Source organism: Anomalospiza imberbis, chromosome 13 (assembly GCF_031753505.1).
Source record: "Anomalospiza imberbis isolate Cuckoo-Finch-1a 21T00152 chromosome 13, ASM3175350v1, whole genome shotgun sequence".
In the NCBI taxonomy this organism is placed as follows: domain Eukaryota; kingdom Metazoa; phylum Chordata; class Aves; order Passeriformes; family Viduidae; genus Anomalospiza; species Anomalospiza imberbis.
Window position 1 is genome coordinate 4356515 of NC_089693.1, and position 18707 is coordinate 4375221.

General features: G+C 40.7%; 1 long non-coding RNA gene across 2 annotated transcripts in view; it reads right to left on the reverse strand.

The window, feature by feature from the left end:
• The window catches only part of LOC137481757 (uncharacterized), a 134635-nt gene extending 120731 nt beyond the window's left edge, over window positions 1–13904 (reverse strand). For both annotated transcript variants that reach the window (XR_011003650.1, XR_011003651.1), the window contains exon 1: window positions 13780–13904. This is a non-coding gene — a long non-coding RNA (uncharacterized lncRNA). The remainder of the gene's footprint in view (window positions 1–13779) is intronic.
• Between the last annotated feature and the right edge of the window lie 4803 nt (window positions 13905–18707).

An 18707-nucleotide genomic window follows, 5' to 3' on the forward strand; every position in this document is an offset into this window, starting at 1 on the left:
TGCCAGAGAGACACCCAATTTAGAATGGCTTGAGCTACTCCTGAGAGTGAAAAGGTACAGCCATGTTTGCAGAGAGCTCCAACACCTGCACTCGTTTGCAGCTGGGAGGCAGAACTAATGAAGGAGTCGCTGCTGCTGCTGCTGCTGCTGCAGCCACACTGAGCTGGCACCTCTGGCCATGCTGAGAGCTGTGCTGGCTCTCCCAAGGCTCTGTGAGCTGTGCCATCTCAGTGCCCCTGGCAGGGAACTAGCTGAGCCTCAGGGAATTATCATGGAAGTTTGGTCCATCCACAAGCTGTCTCCTCTAGTCCACTGATAAACCCATCAAATTAAAATGAAGAGCAGGCGCTTGGTAGGAGTTCATATTTTAGACAGCTTAATGAGAAATTGTTGGAGGTCAGAGTGACATTAATCCCCCACAACACAGGGATAGACTTGGAAGTGGATGGAAACTTCCTCCAGCCCCCTCTCAGCAAAACATTTAGGTATGGGCTCACCCAGAAACATTACAGCTGGCTTATTCATATACTTCATATGGAGCACGGGAGAATACGTGCCTTCAAAAATACCACACTGTCTGGGATCTAAAAAGATAAACCAATATGTTCATTTTTGATTTGCTTGTGACATTCTAAAGGTTCAGGAGCTGTGAAATTCTGAGTCTGGAAACCGTTTCCCAGTGCTGTTTTGTGTGCTGATTTGATTTGTACAAGGATCAGCCTGAGACAGGTCATGGAGAGCAAATCACTTTAGTAAGCTAAACAGTAGTAATAATTTTAAGTGCTATTTTCCCCTTGAGATTAATTTTATTTTCTAATATAACCAGAGGCCAGTCAGAGAAAGAGGAGAAGAGAATGACATTTTCCTGGATCCTAAAAGAAAGCTTAATGATGGAGAGGGGGTTCAAAGATAATGGGAAATGGGGAGAGGCAACTGTAATAACACAGGAAGACTTTACATTTATGGAGGATGAAATTCACCCTTATGTACGGGGCTAGGACAAGGATCATAAAGTTTAAATGTTTACCCAGCACAGAGGTGGATTTCACCCCTGGTTACTTGTCTGTCCTCCAAGTATGCACACACAGAGCTGAGAAAAACAGAGCCACAGCCCAGGATAAGGCTCTCAGACCAGCAGGCTAACACAGCACTGTTTGTATTTTATGCACAAAGCAGCAGTGTCAAAGATAATACTGAATTTAATACTAAAGATTGCTTTAAGGATATCAATAGACAGGTGTGTGTATAAAGACGAGAGGAAAAGTGGTTTGGAATCAAATAAACTGAAAAAATCATCAGGAATATCCTTTCCTCTGGATGAACTACGAAGCTCTGGGCAGCCTTTGCCCAGTCACTAGAAAGCAGCTTTTTCCCAAAATCCAGCATAAAGCCTGACTTCTCCAGACAAAAAGGAGAGTGACTGATCCCTTGGGTGTAACAGCCCAGTTGCATCCATTCTCCATGTGCTTCACCATTCCTGCAGGATGCATTTCCACACCTTCATCCTTCATCACGTCGTACCCGTGCCCATTCACTACTTCCCGTATAAACACAGACACTTCCTCAAAACATTCTTTAAGTCCATTGTTTGCCAGCACTGTCACAAACTCTGCTCAAGGGTTAACAAATAATTTGCAGAAAAATCTTATAGCAATTGTAGATTGTGTGGTCCTACAATTACAAGCAAACAAAGAATTTTATACGAAGAAATCCTGTATTTCCTGTAGTTAGGAGTCCTCTAACTTGTATGGGATTTAAGTCAGCTTCCAAAAGATCTAAAGAAAAACTCTCAGTAGCTTCTGTGGGGTGTAGGTTATGTTCTATGGCCTTTTAGAAAAAGCAGTGATGTTAAGTTCATCAAAAGCCTCTGAAAAGTGATGCTGATTTGGGTAAAATGCTAAATTAAAAGAGCAAAGATAAGGATAATTTTTTAAAGGCAATATTACTTTCTAAAAGGCACAGTTTATATCTACATTTCTCTCACTTTTTCTTAGGTATTGAAGATGGAAAAGGCTGAATAAAAAGTATAAAATGTTGTGAAATAAATTCAAGACTTTTTTAGCAAAAGGAAAAGAAGCCAAAACAGCAACATGTATCACAAATTCAGACTTGCAGTTTAGGAGGAGGTAGCTTTGACTTTTATCTTTAAGCTTAAAAAAACCCAAAAACAAACAAACAAACCCAATACAAAACAAAAAACCAAACAAAACCAACAAAAAACCCCACAAAAGCAAACCCAAAACAAAACAACACCAAAACAATACCAAACCAAACTAAAACAAAAAACCCCAACATATTTATGTCATCTTGAAGCTGAAAATCTAAGCCCAGCCTAACTAATGGAGTTAAAGCTCATCTGCACATTGAACTCCTGAGTTGCCTCCTCTGAAACTCCTTCTGGATTGTCCCTAAGGCAACACAACCCTGGAGGATTAAATGTTAATCAAACACCAACTACAGTTTTAATCTTGCAGGCACTTACACACATAAAAAACTTCCTATATGCAAGTAGCCCTTTTGAGATCAAGGCATTTACTTTACCTCCATAAAGTTATTTACATGCACAAGTGTTTGCAGGTTCGAGGCCTATAACCTGAAAAGAACAATAATGTTTTCAATAGTCCCTCTTGAGCTACTTCATGGCAGTTCACTCTTGGAAGGGAAGGAGTTTCTGAGTATTTATCATTCTAACTAGTGTTCTTCATCTGGCCTCTCTCTGATTCTTCACAACTCACCAGATTTAAAAATATGGTATTTTCTACAACTGTTTTACTGGAGATGCAAAGCATATGGTAAATTTTGAGTAAACTGTGTGCCCTTCCCTAGAGAAAATACATTTAAAAATAAACCTGCTATAGAGTCTATAAAAAGGCATCACATTTACAACACACAACCAAGTCACTGCTGCACAATACAGAAAAATTAAGACAGCTCGAAAGAGTACAACTTTTCTAAGCAAACAAGGGGAAATACAAGGAATTGGTGCAAAAGAAATCTAAAAATCAAAGTGACATTGTTAGCACTGAAGCTTCTCTCCATAAAAGTCTCTTATTGTCATGTTTATCCTCCAAACTGTCCTCCCTGCATCCAAAATGGACCAGTCTGTCTCACTTAGGAGTTGACTCGGTGACAGGATCTACAGGGATGCACATCTGCAGTGCTGTGAAGCCCAGTTCTTTTCTCATATAAAATGCTCTGTAGATGGCAATTCTTCCCACCATTACTAAATATAATGAGTCCTGCAGTGGAAGTTGGCAGCTCCTTAGCATTGTACAGCAATTACCAGGAAGAAGTGAAGAACACCATCATTTCCAAATGAAAGAATGGGGAATTAGACAAGCATAATGTAGCTCTCCACTGGAATAAGGATGGGACTCTGGAATTCTATGGCATCTTTTTTACATATACAAATGGGCTCTTCTGATTTCAGAGATGCTCAGAACCACATAAATAGTCTTTTGTCACCTAAAAATGAGCCAGTCCCTGAGCTGAGTCAGAGGAGTTTCCACTACCTGAAGAAAAGACTTTGTATTTCTTGTCATAAATATCCTGCTCGGAATTGGAGAGCACGTTTTAAAGAGGGAAATAGAAAAGAGCTGATCCTACCAAATAAATAAAGCAAAATATACTGCACCAGCCATTTAGATTACCCCCAAAGCAACTCCTTTCTCTTTTTCTCCTGAGCTTGAGCCTACATGAGAAAAGAGTGACCCCTCATTAATACCCTCCTTACAGACTGCTTATTGTTTTTACTTGTTTTATTTCCTTGCACTTGGAAATAGAAGCAATAAATTTCCAGGGAAATGAAACTCACTTATCAGATTTTCCAAGCATCAAGTTTCATATTAGGAAAGGAAAAAAAAAAAAACATTCTAAGGGGACTCAGTACAGCTGTAAACCAATATGTGGAAGCTCTATCAGAGAATAAACCCTCCTGGTAGACTCACTGTTATAAGCCTCAAGTTTCAGTTAGAAATTTTCTTGAAAGGGCCAACAAATTTACAGGGTAAGTATTTAGTGATTCACAATCCAGACCCCTCAAATGAAATCAATGCAACTGACATTTAACAAGGTCAAATATTGTCACGTCTGAAACAAATGTGGATGGGCAGTGATTGTTTCATAAGCCATCTTTACTAGATTTATTTTTTTGTTTAATTTTCCTTCCAATAAACTTTTGTTTATAATCTAACACCCTAATGGGAAAAACAGGAATAAGAAATTTCTTAATTGAAAAAGTACTGTTCACTCCTCAAAAAATGTTTCAATTTTTTTTTTTTTTTTTATGTTTTCTAGTAGACAGATATTTTGGTATTTTCCCTAACACAAGTTCACTAATCACTGCTCAGTTCTCTTTCTCAGTGTCCTTGCAACTGACCTTGCTGAAAACTGACCTCACACAAAGACCAGGACAGGGTCAGGCTGATAGAGAAAATCTTGGACCAGGCTCTACCACCAGTTATCACATTGTAAATCAATATTAATACCACAAAACTTAGTGCAAAGGCCCTAGAATTAAATCTCTCTAGCAAGAATTTTGTTCACACATGGAAATCCTCCCACGGGGGTAAATATCCGTGTTGGGGAGGGGGTGCAGGGCAAGGCTGTTTCAAACCACTGGCCAAAGTGAAAGGAATTTGGAGGCTCTTTAGGCTCGTTTTTATAGGCTGGGTCTGGCATGAAAAATTCCTATTGCTCGTGTTTATGCACAATTCTGTGCAGAGATAGAGAATGAAAGAGTTGTCAAATCTCTGAGCACAGGGGAGCACAGGGGCACGAGGGGCAGGCAGGGATGCAGCAGGGATGCAAGCAGGGATGCAAGCAGGGATGCAGGCAGGGATGTAAGCAGGGATGCAGCAGGGATGCAGCAGGGATGCAGTAGGGGTGCAGCAGGGATGCAGCAGGAATGCAGGCAGGGATGCAGGCAGGGATGTAAGCAGGGATGCAGCAGGGATGCAGGGAGGGGTGCAGCAGGGATGCAGGCAGGGATGCAGGCAGGGATGCAGGCAGGGATGCAAGCAGGGATGCAGCAGGGATGCAAGCAGGGATGCAGCAGGGATGCAGGCAGGGATGCAGGCAGGGATGCAGCAGGGATGCAGCAGGGATGCAGCAGGGATGCAAGCAGGGATGCAGCAGGGATGCAGGCAGGGATGCAGGCAGGGATGCAGGCAGGGATGCAGGCAGGGATGCAGCAGGGATGCAGCAGGGGTGCAGCAGGGATGTAAGCAGGGATGCAGCAGGGATGCAGCAGGGATGTAAGCAGGGATGCAGGCAGGGATGCAGCAGGGATGTAAGCAGGGATGCAGGCAGGGATGCAGGCAGGGATGCAGCAGGGGTGCAGCAGGGATGCAGGCAGGGATGCAGGTAGGGATGCAGCAGGGATGCAGGCAGGGATGCAAGCAGGGGTGCAGCAGGGTCACCTCTGCCAGCAGCTTTGCCTGCAGCACTTTATTTATTCCCTGACATCTGGGACTGACTGGGCTCCTGCCTCCGAGCAGCTCCTCCAGACTGTCAGGCAAGCATTAAATTCTACATCAAAGTTACTGTTAGATTCCAACGAGGAGACACTTCAGTGTGTCCCAATCAGGCCTTAATCTTTAAGTGCTGTTTTTTCTCTCTCTCTTAAAGATCATGCTGGTTTTTCCCTCTCCCCAAGAGCTCTAGCTAAGCCAAAGCAAGCATCGCTCAGCCATCAAAACAAGCCAGAGCAAAATAATCTTTTTTTTTCCTGATGACTACCACGAGGAGGCACTGCAGCCTGCTTTATAGAAGGATTTTTTTAGTTATTAAAAAAAAAAAAAAAAAAAAAAAAAAAAAAGAAAAAAAAAAGAGGCAAGAAAGAAAAGAGAAGAGGAGAGGGAGAAAAAAAAAAAAAAAAAAAAGAACCAACCACGCTGGTGAAGTGTCTATTCGACACCAGCACAGCTCTGGTGTCATTCCCTATTTAATGGCTGTCAGTGAGGGGGAAAGACAACGTGGTGGGTAATTAAAACCAAATTGCAGGCAGGAGATGACTGCAGAAGGATGATATTGTCATTAATACTGATTTAACATGCACCTGGGTAAGGTGAGAGAGTGCAGCTAGGGAAATCGCAAAGGCACCAGGGTTGCCTAATTTAAAGATGTAGGGTTTCCAGCCGAAGCATGTTTAAAACCCGAATAAAACCATCATATTATGACAGCGGATATAAAACTGAAACAAATGTGCTACACATGTCTGTTAAAAAGAAAAAACTCTCCAACCCTGTGTTCACAGCAAAGCAAGCGCTGCGTCCTCTCTGAAGTTCAAAAGTATTTTTTTTTAAAGAAGGTTTTTTGTTGGGTTCTCTCATATCTTGGTTTCTAATGTGTTCGGTGCTTCCTCTGCTTTTACAAAGCTGACTGACAAGAAGGGACCTTTGTTAGATGGAGGGGGACAAAAAAAACCCAGTGAAAAATCCAGTCTGTCTCACAGAAAAAAATATTCTGCTCCATTAATATTTCAGGGAGTAAAGATCCCCCACCTCGTATTTAGTGCAGGACTGTGGTACAATTCATTTGTGAAGAAAGGAAACTGTGGACTGGCTACTGAGACAGGAGATGAAACAAGGAAAGTTTGTTAGTGACAGCATGTTACAGACTACAGAGGTTTGTGCGACTCTAGCCCTGACCGGCTTCGTTGCCAAGGCTCAACCCCAGATCCAGCAGGGCTGGGTAAAGCTTGCCCAGCATATTGCTAAATGCAATGTACATCAGCAGCTCTTAATTATAAATTCAGCTACTGGACCTTTCCTTAGCGAAACAATGCAGTTCAAAGCTTTGAGAAAAATTTTATGACACCTAAAGGTGAAAAAGTATCTTACAAAATCTGTACTCCTCCCCCCGTCTTTTTAATTTTTTTTTCCTTTTTGAGAATTCACTCTCTGGACATGACATCAAGTTCAAATAACTGAAAGGGGGGTTGCAGCCGTCACAGGCAACATATTGCTATACAGAAAAATGTCCAAACTACAGCTGAAACCAGAGTAGGAACCAATAAATCACCTTTTAGTTTAGTTGTAAATGAAATGTGTGTGTGGAAATGACCACCTTTCTGACTTACTCTTAAAAACTGAGTCATTACAGAAGTCATGAAGATATACATATGTTCCACAGAGGAAACATATTAAAAGGCAAAACTTCCAAATGAAAAAAAAAAAATTAAAGGCAAAATAAAAACAAAGATTAAAGAGCTCAGGTAGAGAAAATAAAGGTGATGTGATAGGTCCTGACCTAAAGGCTGTTGAAATCTGTGGTGAAGTTCTGGAAATTCAGTGGACTTGATCAAACTCATAACAAACATTATTATGACAGGCTTTCACTGTTTCATTTTCCCTTTTGCAAGAATCTGAAAGGTACAATTAGACTTTTAATTAAACTGCAGAAATGTTTGTCACCTTCTGACGATTTGCACGGATTTTTTTACAATTCCCAACCACCTGTGAATTACATACTCCTCTTCCTCTCCCCGCTCCCAACCCTGCAAACAGGGACCAGCCCCTGTCCTTGGGGGCTGCTGCTTTTGGGGACACCAGCGGGTTTGCAGCGTTGGCTGGCGGCAGAGGGCTCAGAAAATGCTCATTTTTCAGAGGGTGCTGCACAAGGAGCTCAGCTCCGGGCCGGATCATACCCAGAAAGTGCCAAGCAAGCCGAATTCCCAAAGGCAGAGGGAAGCAGGGTGAGGGATGGCGGACGCGGAGCTGCGGGACCGAGCGGCTGCCCGCGGCCCCGGCGGATCGCGGACAATTCCCCGCCGGGCTGGGGCAGCAAAGATAAAGGCATGGCTCGGGAAAAGCACTCCGATTTCGTGACAACACAGGCAGCGAAGGACCCAGGCAGGCAGGTGCTGTTTCTCCCCGGGCTGGACGCAGAACAGACAAGCTGCTAGAAAAGACTGGCAAAAAACCACGAGATCTGCCGAAGTCAGCGTGAGTTTCGCTGACTTGTACTGAATAGACTTGGAAAGCAGCTTCAGTATCAACAGTTCCTAAATTAAAACCTGTTTAGGTGATCATCAGATCATGCACTTGCTTGCCTGTTTCACTCAAATTATCTTTTTCCCCATATTCTAAAAATTGGAACTCCAGTGACACTCACAAACAACATATGTTGGTCAGATGAACATAACATCAGCTTTTTTTTTTTTTTCCCTGTGTATGAATATTTTATGGCTCAGTATTTTCCAGATCCAAGATCAGAATTCAGCTATCAATTTTCTGGACCCTGACACTCCATTTTCTTAATTGGTAGTAATTTAAAAATCAAGTGACTTATTTGCAGTCTACTTTCTTGTTTAAGAAAAAAAGGAAGCAGACATCTTTATAATAGCTGCCTAGAGAAATGTCATGACAAATTGCAGCATAGATCAGAAATACTACTTAGCAAAGAGCTTAATACAAGCAGCTTAATACATAAATACGAAAAACTAGGAACAGGATAAAAAAAAAAAAAAAAAAAAAAAAAAAAAAAGAATCCTAATCTCTTTTGCTCAACTTTGAAATCTCCAAGGCCCACATCGTATAAAACCTCAGTGCTTTATTTTATGATCACAAGGAGCCCTGCTCAAGTTAGCAACTCTATTAGAGTTCGTGCCTAAAAATCCACTGTGATGAGACTTAAAGTACATTTTCTAGTTGGGAATATTGGTTGCATTTTTCCCTTCCTGATCATTCTTTTCTCTCACTTACAAAATACATATTCTGCTATGATTTCATCTGTCTAAATAAACTAGATAAACTACTTCCACTACTGCATCAAAGCATGATCTAAACGTCTGGATATGAATCAATTAAATTCTCCTTTTCACTTTGAAAAACTTGCCAGAGGAATAGCTTTCTTTCCATATTAGTTGTTTGAGAGTTAGAGGGATTTTCTCCACATTCAGGTCCCTATAAAAAACCTGTCCAAGGACAATTAATTTGAAAATTTTTTGGGCTTTTTTTTAATGCACATAAAATAGATCACGTATTAATTTCTTTTATGACACAAGGTGAAAGCATAAGAGCCTCTAATATTGTTTTATGTTCGGTTCACTCTGAAATCAGAGAAAAAAATCCAGAGATAAAAGTCACTTTCCAAATTCTGTCATCCCTGCACTTACAAACAAAGGAGGGTTATTGAAAGCTCCGTACTAACAAGGCTTCAGGTACCAAAAAAGAAAGTTGTGTGTTCCTCAAGTATCCCCACAAAAGAAAGTGATCAGTCTTCAAAGCAACGGATAATTCATAGGTAGAAAACAACAATGCTCAACCCAATAAAAGCAGCTCTTCTGCAGTGAGCAGAAGACCCCATTCCCAATAGCTGACTGCAATAAAGCACGGAAAATCATACAGCAACTACCTGACACTTATTCTTGGGTTATTATTAGAAAACTACTTTCTTGTGGAGAAAAAGAAAAAAAAAAGTAATTTTCTTGTACAGCTACAAGAAATAGGCAAATAACATCCCTTCCACCTTTTAAAAATACTAATGGCTCTACATTGAGTTTATTTGCAGTTGAAGTAAGAAATCCATGGGACAAACCTTCCCTAGGTGCAAAATGATATTGCTCTGTGGGCTTCAGTGTAGCTATTTTCATTTATTCTAGGTCTGGACCTGGCAGAGGAATTTTTTAATTTTTTTTTTCCCCCTGGAAAGGTAACAGCTGCCAGCAGCAAACCCAGAACATGCAGTTTCTGTTATATTTTGCTTTCAGATGAAATGGAATGTCTTCGGGGAGCCCAGAAGCATGCTAATGAGACAGGTTCAATGGAGATGGACACACTGAGGCAGCACCTTGGCCCTCGCTCTGGCTGCCCTGCGTGCGGAGCACGGCTCAGTGGCTGGAGAGGTGCCCTGAGGGGCATGGGAGGATTTCCACTGCACAGGGATTCTTGCTTATGAACTTTCATTAACACAGGGTTAATTTCTAAGGACACCAAAGAGTCAAAATGTCTTGCAATTGTTCCAGGACTGCTACACAGAGCCATTTTTTTACAAAAAAAAAAAATTATTTGGATTCATGCAATTGTATTTTGTTTGCAAAGGGGAATATTGAATTGGACTTGTTTTAACTCAGCAAATACTGTAATATTAATGTATTCACTGAGTGGATTAGGAAATTTATCTTGTAATTTGTTGCTGCTACTAGTTGTCATTTTTGATTCCTGGAAAAATGAAATAAGATTTAACTTCAAAAAGTTCTTCTTTACTATCTAATTAAATAAAGGTGGCAGATTAATTGACTAATTGGTGTTCATGTATAGATGGAGACATATGGAAAGGATTTAAGATTAGACATATGGAAAGGATTTCTAAGATCTGTAAGACTGTGAGCAGCATTTTATCAGATGTTTTGTATACAACACGTGACCTGCACAAAATGCTGCATTCAGCATATACGCCAGATTCATAAATGGGTACATCTGAAATTGAGCCTCGTGGACATATTCACAATCAGCAAAGATGCAGACTAGTAATTCCATTTTGGACACAAACCCGGCAGCAAGGAGGAATTTTAAATACACACTAAAGTGCCATAACAAATAGTGATTTTTAATTATTTTTTTTTTTTTTTAGGGACAGACCCTACCATTCATACCCGCACTGAGTTATACACAAACACTTGAAAAATACCCATTCAAGCGGGTGGCAGCACAGAAGTGCCAGACTCTGAGTAAGATCTCAGCTGTCTGAGTTTAATGTGCACACAGAGGGACAAGGAGGGAAGGTGTGGGGATTTAAGCCTCTCCATTTCAGTATTAATTCACAGGGAGGTGGTCTAGACAGCGGAACTCAACGCCACAATGTACACGCAGAGCCAACAGATACAACCACGCTCGCAGCAAAAAAAGAAAAAGACCGAGTCAGACAAGCCTTGCAAGAGAAAAACAGTTACATTCTGTTAGGTTAATGGGTTGCAATATCCCTGCCACATCTGCAATGGTTTTAGAGGATTTATACCTGCAGTGAAGCAAACGATGACCACATTGCATTATCATCTTTCAAATAAATACAATATATTCCTGAAATACTGCTTTGGTCAAGTGCCTGGGATTCTTGTTCGACTCCAGCAAAGATTTTGACTGCAACACAGAATTGCAATGCCTATTTGGGAATTATAATAGAGCAACTTGCTACAAGAAAAAAAAAAAGTGGATGCTTTTATCCCCAAAAGAAAAAAAAGGTCTATGTCATTGCTACCCTGAAAATGACACTTGAACTTGGGATTTGTGTAAATGTAGTGATGAAATCTTGAAGCACTGTAAGAATTTATCAGCTAGAGAACTCTTCACAGTGGGCCAAATCAGTAAAGATGGCACTGTGTGTAAAGTTATCACCTAGAAAAAGGAGTTTTTTCCCCCCAAATACAGGTAGAAAGCCAGCAATCACCCAACAGCTCATGGAGGTGCCAGTGTTGGAAGAGGCAGGTTTTCTGACTACACTGAAAAGAAACCCTATTTATATTTTTCAAATGACATGAAATAGAAATTGACTCTATTAGTGATCTTGGAGCAGACACAGCTCAATTCTGGAATTAGGATAATTTCTTACAGCCTCACCCAATACTCCAAAGGAGTTTAGCATGCCATTATACCAAAACAACTAATTTTTCAGCTCCTAATGCAAATGGCCCATAAATAAGGGATGATTTGAAGACGGGATTCAGTTTATCCTCTGGCATGTGGGTATCCCATTATTCTGACTGTACCATCCCCCTGCATACTTGACCCAACTCTTCGATGGGATAGTAACTCTTAGCCAAAATACACCCAGGTACTCACAGTGCCCAAAAGTAATGAATAAGAAATTTGAAGATACTGATACTTTCCCTCAATTTACTTTTCTGGAAGTAGCAAAATATCCCAGCTTGTCAAATTTAAAAGCCTTAACTCTTCCTAATCCTAACCATAACCTTAACCTAGCCCCAGACCCTGGCTCAGAGAGGCCTGGGAATGCAGCCCTGCCTGCAAATCAAAAAGAATAATTCCATCAAAGCTCGTGATATTTTGCTCTTGCTTTATCTCCGGGAATTTGCAAAGTCCCACAGTCATCTTGGCTGCTGCCTCCCTGTTTTTCCTACCACACAGCCTCACTCCAGCTGAAAGCAGACAACAACATCAGGTCTCTGCCCTAGAAACTGGGACATTCCCCAGCGTGTGACACCGAGCACTCCTGACCCCAACCCTAAGTCCAACCTAACTGAGCTGGGGAACTGAAGAGGGACTCACAGATTATGTTCACCTTTTTGTTCACCTGTCTGAAAACTGCAAAAGACCTCAAACCTGGACCTTATTCCTAACGTTAGGTAGGCATGGGAAACATCTGCCAAGCTCCAGCACAGAACGGGAAAGCAGACAGCAGACAAAACATAGGGGTTCAAACCAGCACGCCCAGGGCAGGACTGATTATGGCAAACCTTTTATTCAAAGCATCTCAGATTGTATATTAAATAATTTAGTAGCGCTTACTTTAGGAAATCTAAGAAAACATGTATAAACTAGAGTCATAAAAACCTAATTTTATGCAGTGAACAGTGTGTGCCAATTTCCTTATGGTTGGTAGGAGTATAAAACATCTCAATACGCTGTGAGGGACTGAAATAGGCAAGCTAACATAAAAAATATACTAATAATACTGTTTATAATTTCTGCCTACTAAATATAGGTTGGGAAATCTTATTTTTGAAAGGTTATGACCCAGCCTTTGTGTTCACTTTCACAAAAAGCCCAAATTTCCTTCTCAATCCTACACTTAAAACAAGAGAAAAGTAAAAGATTGAATCAAGACACTGTGAGTTCAGAGGAATACTGTATACATTGAAATAAGAATTAATAATGCCTTAGAGGATCTTAAAAACTGTTGACAGACCCATGTGTCCCCCTGTCCAGATATGTCCGTGTGTGTTGTTTCCAAATGTGAGATTTAACTAAGTCTGTCAGGTACCAACTCACATTTTTCTTATTTTCTGTCACGTGCATCAGCCAGTCCTTTCCTCTAACAAAGGAACCACAAATTGTCATGGAGGCGACTCACTAGAAATACGTCCCAAAGATGAGTTTGGTGAAAAAAAAATAAAATTAGAAAAACATGAGAAAAACAAAATTATCCCTGTTATAGCTGTGTTCTCTGATTTTGCAGAACTTTGTGTTTTCCTGCAATCCCACCCAGGTTGCCCATTCCCAATTTACAGGGCCCGCACGCCTCCCCATGCACCAGCTGCAGCAACTGAAAGTAATTATCACTCCAGACACAATAAGGTGTTAAAGGTAGTGGCGAGCATTTTGTGCAAAAAGAAAAAAAAATTAGGAAGGAGGGAACCTGATGAAAGGAGATTAGTGTCTGTTAGTCTTTTGGAGAGGAACAGGGGAAAGCAAAGAGGGGGAGCGAAATAATAAATAACCCCAATCCTTAGGGAATACTTGCATATGTGGCAGACAATGAAATAAAAGTTTTCTTTGAAGAGCGAGTTCCTTTTCGGATGAAGTAAGCGGCACCAAAATGAAATCACAGAGTTATGTTACAGCTGATGTATAACTGATCAAAAGAGCAACAGGATGGAGTTATGAGAACAGAGGCTGAGAAAAACAGAATTAAACCAAAACACACTTCTTTGGAAAATAACCTACAGGACCCAGGGAATGAGAATAGCCACTGCCGGACAGCTCACGGAGGCTCTGCCTCTGGAGCAGCCTGGCAGCCCGTTCAATACCTGTCCTGAACTTCTGCTGGGGGGTGGGAGGGAAAGGGAAGAGACAGCACACGCAGGAGGGAAAATCTTACTGGAAAAGTTGTCAGAGGCAAGGCAGGGAGGGCACGGAAGAATAGGAGCTCGCTCCCAGGAACAGCAGAGAGGTCGGATCCATTCTGGCTCTCTGTCTCTTTCCAGGGGATCTAATTTGCAGTGAAGCCCCTGGGACTCCTCTCTCCGGCACTGGTAGGAATGAGATCACAGCCTGAGTGTTTGTTCTACATTTTCCAAGAAAGTAGATTTTAGTGCAGCAAAGGACTCACATAAGGATCTCTGTGGATGACTCAGGTACGCGCACACCGAGAAATGTGCGGGAGCTGTAGAGGGAAGGGATTTTTTTTTTTTTTATGTCTGTTACATTACTGCAAGGGGTAGAAGTTTACTTATTTATATAGGCAATAGCTGCTCATTCATATCCTGCTTTCACAAGTTTTTCCTCTGAAGTTATTCCACTGATGATTTAATGCCTGCTGAATTGTTGCTGAGGGTATTCACAGCTTTTCCAGGCATGGTCGGCTCTGCTATGGGGCAGTGTCCAGCAGCTACAGATGAAATTGGAGATAACCCCTTCAGCTAGCATAAAAACCTGCAATACAGGCTGTAATCAAGAATACCCAGTCTTTTCAGTGTGTAAACCCACACTTTAGCTGTCTGCCTCCTAATTTCTGTGATAAGTTCTGGATGCTGATGAGTCTCCTCTTTATTTAGTGAAGCACAAGTAGAATCGGTCACGGAGCAATGTGAAATATTTCCCAAGAAATTGCACCCAACTTGCCTGCATTGTTAGAAGCTTCTGATTCAACAGAGCTCAAAACTAAAAAATAGAGAAATTGCAATCCATGAAGCATTCAAAGCAAGGACTGGTTTGTACAGCTGTAAACTAATGTACATGTTTTCACACAGATTTTCTGCATTTGAATAGCTGTGACTTCAAGCTACACAGACCTTTCCACTTGTCTTTTGTACTGGAGATTTTTGAATGCTGTAAAACCCCCAGCTTTGGAAATGTGACCAGTTGCAAATTTAAGCGAAGAGTTGTGATTTGGTTTGGGTTTTGTTCACAAATCTCTGCAAACCAAATGACACCCTTATTGGCAGAGCAAAATAACCTCTCCAGTGCCCCTCTGCAAAACATCTTCCAGCCTCATGGAGACAGGAATTGGCTCAGATGTTCCAGAGTAAAAAGAAACAGCCAGAGCCAACTGGAAAGCATCACATACAGCACAGCAGGCCTGCAGCATCGACTCTGATGTGTCCTTGACACATCTTCTCTCTTGGTGGTAGAAGAAAGGTGCTATCAACAGGTGACTCAGGAAGGGAGAGGCAACATATGTGCAAAGACACACACACACGGAAGTCTAGTGCTTCCTGTACCAGCTTTCTGCTGCTGCCTGCTTTTTTTCTAGTTACTTCCCTGATCAAAAGTAAGATGATGTATTGCCTTAGCAGGAACTCAGCTGCAACTGGAGCAGGATGATGCTCCCTGAACTTCTTTTGGGAGTATTGGAATTTACTGATTACACTCTTCCTTTAGAAGTTTGTTCCCTCAGTAGAAATTCCTGCTCATTTTCTCCACCCTCTTTATAATCTCTATACCAAGTACCAGAAATGAATCAGTATGCATTGGGAAAATAGGATTTGGCACTTGGGGACGCGGTTTAGTGGTGGACATGGCAATTCTGGGTCAGTGGTTGGAATTTATGATCTCAGAGGTCTTTTCCAACCTTAACAATTTTGTGGCTCTAAACACAAGCTGATTGTTTGTGTCACTATACAGTACTATCAAGTTCAGTTCATTTCCATATCACTGGTGCTCAAATTTTATGGGATAAATCAGTCAGATATACCATATTCAACAGCTATGTGTTTTCAGTTTCTGAAGCTAGAAAAAATAAATTAAAAAGAATTTTTAAAAAGAAAAAAAAATCAGGACATTAGTCAATCTGCAGAAGGAAATGTAAGTAAAAATAAATTTGTTTATAGCTTTTATTCATTGCAAGAAGGAGCTATTTTATATGGGCTAAAGTAAATAAAAATACTGGATGGTATAAAAGGTCTAGTAAGGACATGTCTGGAGGAGGTTAGGGCTACTGATTTTGTTTAAGGGTCCATCTCCTTCAAATGCTTGTACTTGCAGGTAACTCATGTTGAGGTGATCAAAGTTACCTTTTTATGCACACATTGACACAACTGGCCTCAAAGTCACCTGGAGTGTGTGAAAACATTAATTGACACAAGGGTGAGTACTAAAAAAGGAGCTGTTGTGGACTCAAAACTGCGTAGCAGTGCTTGAAAGCTATAAAAGTGTAACACAACACAGGCATTAAACGATTCCACGTTGTTAACACAGGCCATTACACTGATGCCCTGCAATGTTTCCTTTGCCACTTCTCTCATATTAAGAGAATGTTTTTCTAGACCTTCATCATTCCCTGAAGCTAAAACTGCTGTCTGGAAAGAACAAGACCCAAAGCATTGTATGGCATTTTTACATCCACAGGCATGAAAGGCACAAACAGCATTCAGTTCCTCCTGACTGAGACAGAGAGCACACTACAAAATCTTCAGAGTAATTCCTTCCCCAGCACTTTTGCTAAGTATTCAAACTGGGGAGAAGATTTTCAGAATTATATAAGGAGGAGTCCAAAATTCTGCTGATCAACAACCAGCAATTCAGATATTAAACTGTTTGTGATCCATCACTTCAGTCTTTTTCTGAAATTGCCTCATGGGGAAACACTACAAAATAAAACTTCAATACTCCCATAAGCTCCAAATAAAGCTTTTCTCTTTGATTGCCTCTATCTCATCTGTCTGCTTAGATTTGTGTGTCTAGTTAAGTGAATACAGAAGACCATACACTTGAAATGAAAACTACACAGAGTACACTCTTGACTTGTTACCATAATTTACCTTCTAAGTGGAACCTCTTATGAGCCTACTCAATTATTTTTAAAATGACTGCACCTTTATTTCAACACAGTCTACACACTGAACCTGCGGTCGAAAATCCTGAGCTGATGTAAAATTGCAGAGCCTCATCAAAATTCATAGGGGATTCCTGACTTATACCAGCCACACAGGGACCCCAGAACCCATCAAACTGCAATGCTTCTCCCATGGGGAACAATATTAGTGTTAAGCAATAAAATGGAGTTGGTTTTATGTCTAATGCTGATTTCTTTTCTGATATGATACTTTAGTTTATGCTTTTTCATGCAACAATACCTTGAGTACATGGCAGGTTTACACTGAAAAACACAGTTTAAAAATACTTGTTAAATGCTGAAGGCTTGACAGTTCCTTTAAATAATACTGGAAAAAAAACATGCACAAGAACATTTTGGTAGTGGAATGAAAAATGCTGCAGTTTACAGCAGTATGTCACCGAGAAATTAGTATAGATTTTTTTTTTCAGGACCACTGTCAGGGCTGGCAGGCCTAAAATTAGACATACCAGGTATGCACTTCACACTGTCCCTCAGGTCTGGCTGTCAGCTCCCTGGGAACAAGATTCCTGTATATTTCAATACCCTTCCTGCTCTGTGGATCCCCCAGAACAAAGCCAACGGGCAGAGGCAGCACTTCATGACATGCATCTCTGCGAGCAGGAAACAACCCATCACCTTGGGGGTTGCTGCCCGGGGGTTGCCTACTTAAAAAGCAGCATTTGGAAATAAAGAAACATTTAGATGGAATCTGAAATAGCAGGAACTGAAAGGCGGGTGACTGAGTATTTTAAAATACTCAGACTTTTTTTTAAGTGATAATCAGATATGAAGTGAAAAAATAAATCAATGAGTTCTCCAGTGATAAACTATCAATATTAACTAAAGGTCAAGAACAGTCAGATTTTGTTTGTCTTAGACATTGCTTTTTGCAGTTGACATTAATTCATTTGAAACCTGCACCATTTGCCACTGCTTTTTTTTTTTTTTGCCATTTTTCGAACAAAACCTGACTGTAGGGTCTCATTTACTACATCATTTACCTTTTTCCAATTACACAAATGACTGAAGTTGACAGTGGCATGTTTTTGAGTATAAATATGATAATTTACTACTGGGAAAGAGATAACACGATCCTCTTTATTCTGCCATGCTTTGCTTGCAATGCCGCGCAGAATCTTAATTGAAAGATTTTTAAATAGTAGCTAAAACATTGTTTAGGTTTTGTTGCTGTTTTGTTGTGTTCTTTTAAATAACAGCTCTTGAAGCATTTTCTTTTCTTCTACTCTGTGTCCTTTTGCTCCTGCTTTTCATCCATTCTGGTATAACCGACTCTGTCTGGATCATGAGTTATCATTGGCTGCCAGTGGAATGCTACAATGCAATTTGTCTTATTGAAACATGGGCTAGCCCCACATGGCTGCAAAGAATCATTCACTTTCTAATAAATCAAACATTTGGTAAAATTCCTTCTTCTCTGACATGAAACGGTAGGACAGACAATGCCGCCTGTGAACTGAGAGGAGATGGTGATAAAAACGCCTTTTTTGTTCAGCGCTACTGAATTATTTTGTGATTAGTGAATTGCAACTACCAAATCCAAGCTCGCATCCTTGGCTGGTATTATTTTTTTTCCTTTCAAATTCAATCACTGTACTGTTTGTCTACTGTAAATAGAATGTTTCTGCACTTTACATAATTATCAACATTGTTTTTCCATTTAACAGAGAGAAAATCCTCACCCCTTCATAATCACTGCAAATTTTGCCATGAAAACACAGAATTCTGAAGCCATGCTATTATGTCTCTGACAATCTTGGAAAAATATTTGTCTGATAGAAGGCTCAGAATTATGGAATGTGAAAGGCTCAAAGAGGAAATAATTTTTTTTTTCTTGTAGTGTCACTAAAACTTTGAAAGTTACCATGAGAGTCACTTCTCTGCAGATGCAGCTTTTCTGCCAAATCTTTGGAAGTCGGGTTATCTGGAGGGGACATCTGGGATTTCTAACA